Here is a 12,526-nt window from a genome sequence, read left to right on the forward strand (position 1 = left end):
GTGTGGTCAGGAGCTAGCTAATTGCCAATCCCTGCCCTGAGCCATAAATACTGTGAGCATGCTTACAGAATAAGTTCCAGGCCAAGCTCCAGCTCCTTCCTTGCCCAGAGAAAGAAAACATTTCACCTTTCCTCTAAATGAGGAACAATTTCCATGTTCTTATTTCTTCCCCCAAGCCCTGTCTTATTTAAGGATGACTGCTAATGGGAATGTCAACTCCTCTAAAAAGACAACTCCCACTCTTGGTTGAAGCCTTGTCGAATTGTGCCCTTACTCTTTCACCCTAAAGACTGTGACATCAGAAGGTGGTTTATTAGGTATCTGCATTTCTCAAAGTTTTGGTCATTTGGTTTCAAATTTAAAGTGCGATGCATGGAATACAACCAGTGAAGTCCAACTTAAGCCACACAACCACTATCGTGGTTCTCCTTTCATAAGAAGTGGAGTTACATGGCAGGTAATGATCACCCATATACCTCTTCCCTGTAGCTCTCCAGGGCTCAACTAAGCTACCCAGTGAAACTGCTACACCCTTCCACATCTCCAAGTGAAAAGCAATGAACCAATCACAGTGTTGTCTTCATTTATAGAAATCCATGACCATACCACTCCCAAACCAATAAAGTCTGCAGCACAGCCGTGACTGAGTCATATTATAACAGTTTACATTATGGAAGAGAACAGCTACTTCAAAGTCTAAAACATCTACATTCAGATTACTTTATAGTTTTCTCCACAGGAAAAAGAGGTGTTTTATATTTGTGTAACAAGTGGCCATTCAGGGGACTTTTTCCAAAACAAAAGAGCAGTCTGCCCCAAAGGTGATTTGAGTTCTTACCAATTGAGAGAATGAAAAATGGCTTGTAGTTTCTACTTGACAGTGTTTTCCTCTTGTGTCCATCAAGAAGTTGAAAATCTTAAGAGCCAATTTTCAGTCAGGATAAGCTATCTGGAGAGCAAAAAGAAATACATTACTCATAATTCTGTTATCACTAAAGAACTTGGGAGTGTATTTATCTATTTCCGTTGTCTTTATTGAAAAAAAATAAATTGTCCAAGAACATCACAAATACATCCTAGCCACAAATCCTAAATAAAGAAGAAAAAATGAAAGTTCCTATTGGGCCCTCCTGCCCCGCTCTCACTCACTTGCCTAGAGGTTAACTCATGAAAAGAGGTTGGTTTGCACACTATCTGGTCTTATTTTATACATTTACATATGTAGGTGTGTATATGCAACACATGAAAGTAGGATAATATCTAGAATATGAATGCTTGCTTAGAGGACACACATTTCTAATGGTCATAAACACTGTCAAATCTCCCTCCCAAACTGCATGACCATTTCACACTATGGTGTACGAAACTGCTCGTTGCTTTACATTCTTGCCAGCACTGGATGTAATCAATTTTTAATTTTTTCCAATCTATTTTTATACTCCCTGCACTAATGCCATAACTGTTTTTATATATGACAGTTAAATTTGATATCAAGTAGGGCGTGTCCTCCTTCTCTAGGCTTCATTTTTCTCACCTGCGGAATAGAACTACAATCAGTGTCCTCTTCATAGGACTGCTGTGAACTTTAGAGGGATAGCAGAGGTCAGATCATGTATAGCCTTTACAGGGTTTGGTAAGGAGTTTGGATTTTATTCTGAATATAATAGGAATTGAAACAAGGTTTTAAGGATGAGAATGATGTGATTTGATATATGCTTTAAAAGGGCTATTGGTGCTGCTAACTTTAAAAAGAGGCACACATACTGGCTTGCTACCCTCCCTTCCAGAGAAATTTCTGCTGGGATGGTCACAAAGAGAGATGGTAGGGAGTAGTGTCATGAGATTTAGGACATATAAAGTGCAGGATACCTGGTTAAATTTGAACTTCAGATAAACAATGATTTTTTTTTTTGCATACGTTTTCCCAAATAATACATGTGGCATACTTCTACTAAAAAGTTATTTGTTGTTTATCTGAAATTCAAATTTAACTGGGTACCCTGTGGTTTACCAGGAAACCCTAGCAGGGAAGCGGTTACTATGTAGGCCATCATGGCTCCTTTTTCTTCCTTTTTTAAACACTGATCCCGTCATTTCTTTCTTTTCTGATTTCTCATGGCCTTTTACTTATCCCTTTCTTAGTAAACCCCTTGAAGGCAGGGTTCATTCACTGCTGTGCCAAACACAATACCTGCATGTAGTAATTACTCAGTAAATATTTGTTGCATGAAAAATAAAGAGATATATAGAAATGGGAGGCAGGGATGACTTGAATAACCACAATCTCATTATTTTTGGTTTTCCGAGTCAGAGTAATCTGCAGAGTCCCCTGAGAGCTGATTCTAATTAGAGCATTTGGTGATATATGGAACTTGGGATATTAGGAGGAACTGGTCCCCATTGAATAAACTTCCAGTCCAATGATGACACATAATAGCTTATGAGCTCTCAGACTATGTGGGCTCTTTCCTTCTTTGCAGCAGCATCACTATCCCTGACTGCCTCATTCTACTCTTTGTTGCTAGAGGGAGACAAGATCAAGTCTTTTGAACACAATCCTGTCTCTTAGTTCTTTAAAGTTATATGTCAAAGCTTTTTTTTTTCTCTTCTTCTGAGAAGGGTTAAGGGAAATACACTGCCATCCCATGTATTTTGTGAGGTGCTAAGTGGTTCATCAGTGGTTTCTTTTCATTAGGCGGACTCAAAAAGACAATTCTAATGAAAATGGCTGAATTCTGTTGGGAGGGGGCAGAATGAATTCATATTTTTCCCAGGAAAAGTAGTTAATGCTCAATTTCTTGCCTTTAAACTTGGAGTAGGGAAGAATGAGGCTGGAACATATGGCTTTCTCTGCCACTCCCATTTACCGCAACATTTATAAACTCTCTCTCTCTCTAAAATCTGTTGTGTATTATATACTATATATATATATATACACACACATATACATATATATATATGAATCTCTATATATGTATATGTATGTATGCATGTAAATATAATCCAGGTTAAATGTACTGGAAATACAAACACTAAAAGCTATCTTGTAGGAGAAAAAATGACACATGGAGCCTGAAACTTGTACATAGAGGGGGAAGAAAAACCAAAGGTTGAGGAAGGAGGAGTGAGGATGTATGGATCAATTGAATATATATCAGTATCAATACCACTCAGAGTTCCATCTCCAATGCGTTAGTTCCTCCATGAATTTTAGATGTTGCCCTTTAAAATTGATGTCTCTCTTTGTGAAGAGCAGCTTGTAATTAATTTGAGACTGTCAGTAGCTAAATGTATATTCAAAACTGGGGTGCCTGATGTTGGAGCTGATGTCTTGACGTACATGTGCATAACTTGTCTTTATGAAAATCAACAATCACCTGGGTTATTTTGGTCTTGATGTATTTTTAGATTTCTACATCGGTGTCACCTTGGTTTTTCCTGGTTTAGATTTGTTCTATTTTTATCTCTTAGATTATTTGAACATCTGAAAAAGAGAGGACATTGCATATTTGAAACAGCACTGTCTAAATACCATGGAGTTTGAGTTGGGTCCTGAACTGGATCATAGCCAGGGATGTAGGTGAACAGGTAGTTCTTTTTATCATTTGTGAGGAACGGCTAAAATACCTTGATTGATCACTTTCACTGCTTCCTTCCAGTATGGGCTTTGATATCCCACCTGCATATGTAAATTTCAGAATACCCTGTTACAGGGCAAAAAGCCATTCCAAATGTGGATCCCAGGTGTGATTGTCCTGGATCCTGTGCTTTAGAGGTTTCCTCCTGGGTCAGCTGAGTGGACAGCAAGTCAAAAGATGGCTGATAGGGAAGAACAAGGTAAATTTACAGAATTAAGAGGAATTGACTGCTTCACTGTTGTCAGAGAATTTTATATACTTCTCCAAGAAACTGATAGATCAAGCAGATAAAACTCAGTAAGGATATAGAAGAATTGAATAACAAAATTAACAAGCTTTATTCAGTGGGCATATGTAATTAGAATCCTGTTCCCAACTATTAGAGAATAGAAATTCTTTTCAAGGACATAACAAACTGATCATGTACTATATCATAAAATACATTTTTAAAAATTTATAAGAATTAGTACCATATAGATTATATTATCTAACCAAAATGCATTTAAGTAAGAAATAAGTAACAAATTGTAGCTACCCCCCCATATATTTGGAAATTTAAAAGCATGTTATTATCTAAGTTGTGGATCAAGAGAAGAAACCATAGAATTAGAATTTATCCAGAACTGTAATAATAAAAAAATAGTGCATACCAATGTACAGTGAAAGATTACAGATAGAGTGATGGTTAAAGGGATTATATATAGTCTGAAATGCTTATATGAGAATTTTTAAGAAGACTGAAAATTAGTAACTTAAATATCCAACTTAAGAATTTCACAAAACAACAAGATAACTGCAAAGTTAGTATATGTATGGAAATAAATGTAAGAGCAAAACAAAAGTTGTGGTGTTACATAAAGCAGCATTTATTGAATGTTAGGGTCACTTTGGGGGTTTTTAAACACACAGATATTCAGGCCTCATCCCAGACCAATTAGATTAGAATCACTGGGCATGTGTCCTTAGGCATCACGATTTTTTTTTAACAAGCATCTTCAGTTGATTCTAATATGTAGAAAGGACTGAGAACCACTGATAGGTGAAAAGGATAAACAGAGAAAAGTAAGATTCTAAGAAAAGGACTGAACTTTACAATTTTTTGGCAACACTGATCACAAAGAGAGAAAGCATAAAATATAAGAATAAAGAAAAATGGAACAAAACTACAGATAGAGTAGATATTAAAATGAAATTAAGTAATATTGTGAATGACTTATTGACAATGAATTTGAAAGACTCAGATAGGAATATATATTGTCAATTATTACTTTTAAATCTTCCCCAAAAGAAAACACCATATCCATATGGTTCATTTCTGAGATCTATGAACTACGTAAGCAACATATAATTCCAATCATGAACAAAAAATAGAAAAATACGGAACACTCTAAAATCACTTTATGAGGTTATCAATAAGCTTGTTAAAAGAACAGATAAGGTTGACATGAGGAAGGAAAATTACAGATTGTATCACTCATTAACATGAATACAAAAATCAAAACCAAAATACCAGCAAACTGAAGCAATATATAAAAATGATACTATATAATCACTAAAGGTTTTGTTTTTAGGAATTCAATGTTAGTTCAACATTAGAAACTCTTTTAATGCAATTCAACACTATCAGTTTAAAGAATTAAAGGTATGTGATAAATCATCTAAATATGTGCGAAAAAAATTATCGTCCATTCATAGTTTTTAAAAATTCTTAGCAAACTAGGAATATAAGAATACTTGGTATTCTTCACTTGGTAACAGGTAGCTGCAAATCACCTATAGGAACCCTCATAATTAATCATGAACCATTAAAGCATTATTTTAAAATGAGGAACAAAACAAATGATGCTCATGATCACTACTTTTAATAAATTATGTAGGTGGTCCTGGCTAGTGCAATAAAGCACAAGTATAAAGTTATATGAATAAGAAAGATAATAACAAAAATTCCATTATTTTCAGGTAAAATGATTACTTACTCAGGCAATCAAAAAAGAATACTCTTTTTAAAATTAATAAAAGGTTAGCTAGGTTGCTGGATACAAGATAAATATGTAAGAATCTAGACACCAACATTAACGGGCAGCAGCAACAATTAGAGAAAATGTTACTGATTAAAGTTAAGCTTCTCTTTAAAATGCTGCCATTAAAAAATTATAAATGATAAAAAGTTTATTTTTTAATTTTTTAACCTTTTTTTTAAGGCAGTGATATACAATCTTATGAAGGTTTCACATGAACAACATTGTGGTTACTACATTCACCCATATTATCAACTCAGTTATTAATTTTGCAATCACTGTCCATTGCAGTTACTGTCCATCAGTGTAGTAAGATACTATAGAGTCACTACATGTCTTCTCTGTGCTACACTGCCTTCCTTGTGCCCCCCTTGATTATGTGGGCTAAACGTAATGCCCCTTAATCCCCTTATCCCTCCCCTCCCACCCACCCTCCACAGTCCCTTTCCCTTTGGTAACTGTTAGTCCATTCTTGGGTTCTGTGAGTCTGCTGCTGTTTTGTTCCTTCAGTTTTGCTTTGTTGTTATACTCCACAAATGAGTGAGATCATTTGGTATTTGTCTTTCTCTGCCTGGCTTATTTCACTGAGCATAATACTCTATAGCTCCATCCATGTTGTTAAAAATGGTAGGATTTGTTTTCTTCTTATGGCTGAATAATATTCCATTGTGTATATGTACCACCTGTTCTTTATTCATTCATCTACTGATGGACACTTAGGTTGATTCCATATGTTGGCTATTGTAAATAGTTCTGTGATAAACATAGGAATGCATATGTCTTTTTGAATCAGGGATCTTTTTTTCTTTGGGTAAATTCCTAGGAGTGGAATTCCTGGGTCAAATGGTATTACTATTTTTAGGTTTCTCAGGAACCGCCATATTGCTTTCCCCAATCGTTCAACTACTTTACATTCCCACCAACAGTGTTGGAGTGTTCCCCTTTCTCTGCATCTTCACCAGCTTTTGTTGTTCCTTGTCTTTTGGATGTTGGCCATCCTAACTGGTGTGATGTGATATATCATTGTGGTTTTAATTTGCATTTCCCTGATAATTAGTGATGTGGAGCATCTTTTCAAGTGCATGTTGGCCATCTGAATTTCTTGTTTGGAGAATTGTCTCTTCATATCCTCTGCCCATTTTTTAATCAGGTTATTTGCTTTTTGGTTGTACATGCATGTGAGTTCTTTATATATTTTAGTTGTTAACCCCTTGCTGGATATGTCATCTACAAATATATTCTCCCATACTGTAGGATGCTTTTTGTTCTGCTGATGGTATCCTTTGCCATAAATAAGCCTTTTAGGTTGATGTAGTCCCATTTGTACATTTTTGCTTTTGTTTCCCATGCCCAAGGAGATGTGCTCAGAAAAAAGTTGCTAGTGTTTATACTCAAGAGATTTTTGTCTATGTTTTCTTCTAAGAGTTTTACAGTTTCATTACTTACATTCAGGTCTTTGATCCATTTCAAGTTTACTTTGTGTATGGAGTTGGACAATAATCCAGTTTCATTCTCTTATGTGTAGCTGTCCAGTTTTGCTAACACCAGCTGTTGAAGAGGCTGTCATTTCCCCATTGCATATCCATGGCTCCTTTATCATATATTAATTGACCACATATGCCTGGGTTTATATCTGGGTTCTCTATTCTATTCCATTGATCTATGGGTCTGTTCTTGTACTGGTACAAAATTTTCTTGATTACTGTGGCTTTGTAGTAGAGCTTGAAGTCAGGGAGCGTAATTCCCCCTGCTTTATTCTTCCTTCTCAGGATTGCTTTGGCTATTCGGGGTCTTTTGTGGTCCCGTAAGAAATTTAGAACTATTTGTTCCAGTCTGTTGAAGAATGCTGTTGGTGTTTTGATAGGGATTGCATTGAATGTGTAGATTGCTTTAGGCAGGATGGCCATTTTGACAATATTAAATCTTCCTAGCCAAGATCATGGGATGAGTTTCCATTTGTTAGTGTCCTCTTTAATTTCTCTTTAAGAATGTCTTGTAGTTTGCAGAGTGTAGGTCTTTCACTTCCTTGGTTAGGTTTATTCCTAGGTATTTTATTCTTTCTGATGCAATTGTGAATGTAATTGTTTTCCTGGTTTCTCTTTGTGCTAGTTCACCATTAGTGTATAGGAATGCAACAGATTTCTGTGTATTAATTTTGTATCCTGCAACTTTGCTGAATTCAGATATTAGCTCTAGTAGTTTTGGAGTGGGGTCTAGGGTTTTTTATGTGCAATATCATGTCATCTGCAAAAAGGGACAGTTTGACTTCTTACTTACCAATCTGGATTCCTTGTATCTCTTTGTTTTGTCTGATTGCCATGACTAGGACCTGCAATACTATGTTGAATAACAGTGGGGAGAGTGGGCATCCCTGTCTTGTTCCTGATTTTAGAGGAAAAGATTTCAACTTCTCGCTGTTATGTATGATGTTGGCTGTGGGTTTGTCGTATATGGCCTTTATTATGTTGAGGAACATAATAACCATTTTATTGAGAGTTTTTATCATGAATGGATGTTAAATTTTGTCGAATGCTTTTTCAGCATCTATGTAGATGATCATGTGGTTTTTGTCCTTCTTTTTGTTGGTGTGATGCATGATGGTGATGGATTTTTGAATGTTGTACAATCCTTGCATCCCTGAGATGAATCCTACTTAATCATGGTATATGATCCTCTTGATGTATTTTTGAAATCAGTTTGCTAATATTTTGTTGAGTATTTTTGCATGTATGTTCATCAAGGATATTGGTCTGTAGTTTTCTTTTTTGGTGGGGTCTTTGCCTGATTTTGGTATTAGGGTGATGCTGGCTTCATAGAAAGAGTTTGGAAGTATTCCCTCTTCTTCTATTTTTTGGAAAACTTTAAGGAGAATGGGTATTATGTCTTCTGGATATGTCTGATAAAATTCAGTGGTAAATCCATCTGGTGCGCGGGTTTTGTTCTTGGGTAATTTTTTGATTACTGATTCAATTTCACTGCTGGTAATTGGTCTGTTTAGATTTTCTGTTTCTTCCTTGGTCAGTCTTGGAAGATTGTATTTTTCTAGGAAGTTGTCCATTTCTTCCTGGTTCTCCAGCTTGTTAGTATATGGATTTTCATAGTATTCTCTAATAATTCCTTTTATTTCTGTGCGGTCCATCGTGATTTTTCCTTTCTCATTTCTGATTCTGTTTATGTGTGTAGATTCTCTTTTTCTCTTAATAAGTCTGGCTAGTTGTTTCTCTATTTTGTTTATTTTCTCAAAGAACCAGCTCTTGGTTTCATTGATGTTTTCTATTGTTTTATTCTTATCAGTTTTATTTATTTCTTCGGTGATCTTTATTATGTCCCTCCTTCTGCTGACTTTGGGCCTCATTTGTTCTTCCTTTTCTAGTTTCAATAATTGTGACTTTAGACTATTCATTTGGGATTGTTCTTCCTTCTTTAAATAGGCCTGGATTGCTCCATCCCACAGAAGTTGGGGCTTTGTGCTGTTGTTGTCATTTGTGTCCACATAATGCTTGATCTCTGTTTTAATTTGGTCATTGATCCATTGATTCTTTAGGAGCATGTTGTTAAGCCTCCATGTGCTTGTGAGACTTTTTGTTTTCTTTGTACAATTTTTTTCTAGTTTTATCCCTTTGTGGTCCAAGAAGTTGGTTGGTAGAATTTCAATCTTTTTAAATTTACTGATGCTCTTTTTGTGGCCTAGTATGTGGTCTATTCTGGATAATGCTCCATGTGTACTTGAGAAGAATATGTATCCTGCTGCTTTTGGATATAGAGTTCTGTAGATGTCTGTTAGGTCCATCTGTTCTAGTGTGTTGTTCAGTGCCTCTGTGTCCTTACTTATTTTCTGTCTGGTGGATCTGTCCTTTGGAGTGAGTGGTGTGTTGATGTCTCCTAGAATGAATGGATTGCATTCTATTTCCTCCTTTAATTCTGTTAGTATTTGTTTCACATATGTTGGTGCTTCTGTATTGGGTGCATATATGTTTTATAATGGTTATATCCTCTTGTTGGACTGCCCCCTTTATCATTATGTACTGTCCTTCTTTATCTTGTTACTTTTTTTGTTTTGAAGTCTATTTTTTCTGATGCAAGTACTGCAACACCTGCTTTTTTCTTCCTATTTTTTGCATGAAATATCCTTTTCCATCCCTTCACTTTTAGTCTGTGTGTGTCTTTGGGTTTGAGGTGAGTCTCTTGTAGGCAGCATGTAGATGGGTGTTTTGCCATTCTGTTACTCTGCATCTTTTGATTGGTGCATTCAGTCCATTTATATTATGGTGCTTGTCGAAAGATATGTACCTATTGACATTGCAGGCTCTGGATTGGTGGTTACCAAAGGTTCAAGGGTAGCTTCTTTACTATCTAACCATCTAACTTAACTCTCTTATTAAGTTATTATTTCTGCTGCCCCATTCACGCTGCCATCTTGAGCCTCTCTCTCCAACATGATGGTTTGATTTACGTATATTGTGGAAATGATTACTGCATTAGGTGTAGTTAATATCAATCATTCCATATAGATACGGTAAAAGGAAAAAAAAAACTCTTTCCCTGTGAGAAGAACTCTCAGGATATACTTTTAACAACTTTTGTGTGTATCATACAGCAGTGTTAACTTATAGTCAGCATGTTGTACATTTCATCCCTAGTACTGATTTAATGTAACAGGAAGTGTGTACCTTTTTACCACCTGCCTTCAGTTTTTCCTACCCTCAGCCCCACCCTGCCCCGACCTCTGGTAACCATAATTCTGATCTCTTTGTCTGTGAGATCTGCTTTCTTGGTTACTTCCATCCTATTGGGTCACACCAAAAGTGATATCTCATTTTAGTTTTGATTTGCATTTCTCTGGTAGATAAATATGTTGAGCATCTCTCTATGTGCTTATTGACTATTTGTACATCTTTTTGGAAAAATATCTATTCAGATTCCTTGCCATTTTTTAATTGGGCTATTTGTCCTTGTATTATTGAGTTGTAGGTGTTCTTTATATCTTCTGGATCTAAGTCATATAACAAATAGGTGATTTCTAAATATTTTCTCCCATTCTCTGTGGTGTCTTTTCTATTTCCTGATGGTGTCCTCTGAAGCACAGACGTTTTTCATTTTAATGATCTGCAATTTATCTTTTGGTTTGTTTGTTTTTTTGTGGTTTTGGTGTGATAGATAAGAAACCATTGCCTAGTCCAAAGTCACAAGATTTATACCTATGTGTACTCCTAAGATTTTTACAGTTTTAGCTCTTATGTGTAGATCTTTGATCCATTTTGAGTTAATTTTTTGTTAACTATGTCAGTATGTTTTTATTATTATGTGCATAAGGCAAGGGTCCAGATTCTTCTGTTTGCATGTGGATATCCAGTTATCCCAGCATCATTTGTTGGAAAGACCATCTTTTGCCCCCTAAATGGTCTTGACACTCTTGTTGAAAACCAATGGACCACAAATGTATGGATTTATTTCCAGGCTCTCAATTCTATTCCATTGATCTCTAAGTCCATCCTTATGCCAATATCACACTGCCTGAACTACTGTAGCTTTGGAATGAGTTTTGAAATCAGGAGGTGTGAGACTTTAACTTTTGTTCTTCTCTTTCATCATCGTTCTAGCTATTCTGGGTCTCTTGTGCTTCCATATAAATTTTAGGATAAGCTAGCAATTTCTGCAAAGAAGCCAGCTGGAAGTTTGGTAGAGATTACATTGAACTTGTAGATCAATCTGGGAAATATTGCCATCTTAACAATACTAAATAACATTTAACTTAACAACATCAAAATGAACATGGAACATATATTACTTTTTAAAATATATTTTTTTATTTTCCTTAAAGCACTTTATTGAATGTCAGTGACTTTGCCCAAGGCACCAGCCAGTCTGGGACTGTGCTGGCTGTGAGCGGACCTGGCGCCTGTCAGCACAGGCCTGGGGACCCAGGTCGTGTTGAGCAAGCTACTGCCTGGCCGGGGCCACGTGTGAGAAGGTAGTCTCTCTGAAAAGGCTGCTGAGCAGTGTGTTGCTGTGGAGCACTATGTCCATGATCTCTGGTGTGATGTGCCTACTGCCTGTGTCTGGGCCTCGTTGCCCGCCAGCTCCAAGACCTTAGCCGTCAGGTACTGGATTACAGCTGCTAGGAAGACTGGCATGGAAGGGCTCATGTGCTGGCTGTATGGCCTTCCCTCAGGATGTGTTCCACATGGCTCATGGAGAACAGCAGCTCTGCTCGGTCAGTGTGAGAGTGGGTCATCCTCTCGCCACCAGATGACGCTCGAGGGCTCCTATGCCATGGCATGTTGGGCGTTGGGTGCATTTTCTCCAACCAGCCTAGCTTTGCGGTGTGGAGGGGTGTGGTCTGTTGAGGTGCGGTCTTATGTGGTGGGATGTGCTGCGACGAGGTGCGGTGCGATGCCGTACAGTGCGCCGGTTGGCCCCAACCTCTCAAGACAGCAGATACTCAGGATGCTACTCCGTATCCTAGCGACCATGGACTGGCCCCTCTTTCCCTCATTGGTCGAGGAGCATGCTTTGTGATGTACCTCCAGGAGGTCACTGCTCTCGCATTGGCCCCTAGTGGGCCTGGGCCTGCAAGGGTAAGGTGCAGGCATGAGCCTGTCACCCTGCCCCCTGACACCTCTCTCTGAGGGAACTCCACATCCTTGCCAATACTTGTTACTGTCTGTCTTTGATTCCCAATTTTATTGAGAAATAACTGATGTACATCACTGTATGAGTTAACGATATACAACATGATGTTTTTTATAGTTAAGGTAAGAATTTATTAGCAAGCAGGCATAAAATAATTCATATAAACTGTTTTGTAAGGTTGGTAGTTTTAGCTCTCTGTCCTACTAGCTGTCACAATGATATCTTCATAAAAGGTTC

The 12,526-nt window shown here is 37.1% G+C and overlaps 1 pseudogene; it reads right to left on the minus strand.

The window, feature by feature from the left end:
• Positions 1–11,596: 11,596 nt before the first annotated feature.
• On the minus strand, positions 11,597–11,936 carry LOC118925252 (histone H2A-Bbd type 2/3-like; annotated as a pseudogene).
• Positions 11,937–12,526: the final 590 nt, after the last annotated feature.

Source organism: Manis pentadactyla, chromosome X (assembly GCF_030020395.1).
Source record: "Manis pentadactyla isolate mManPen7 chromosome X, mManPen7.hap1, whole genome shotgun sequence".
Taxonomy (NCBI): Eukaryota; Metazoa; Chordata; class Mammalia; order Pholidota; family Manidae; genus Manis; species Manis pentadactyla.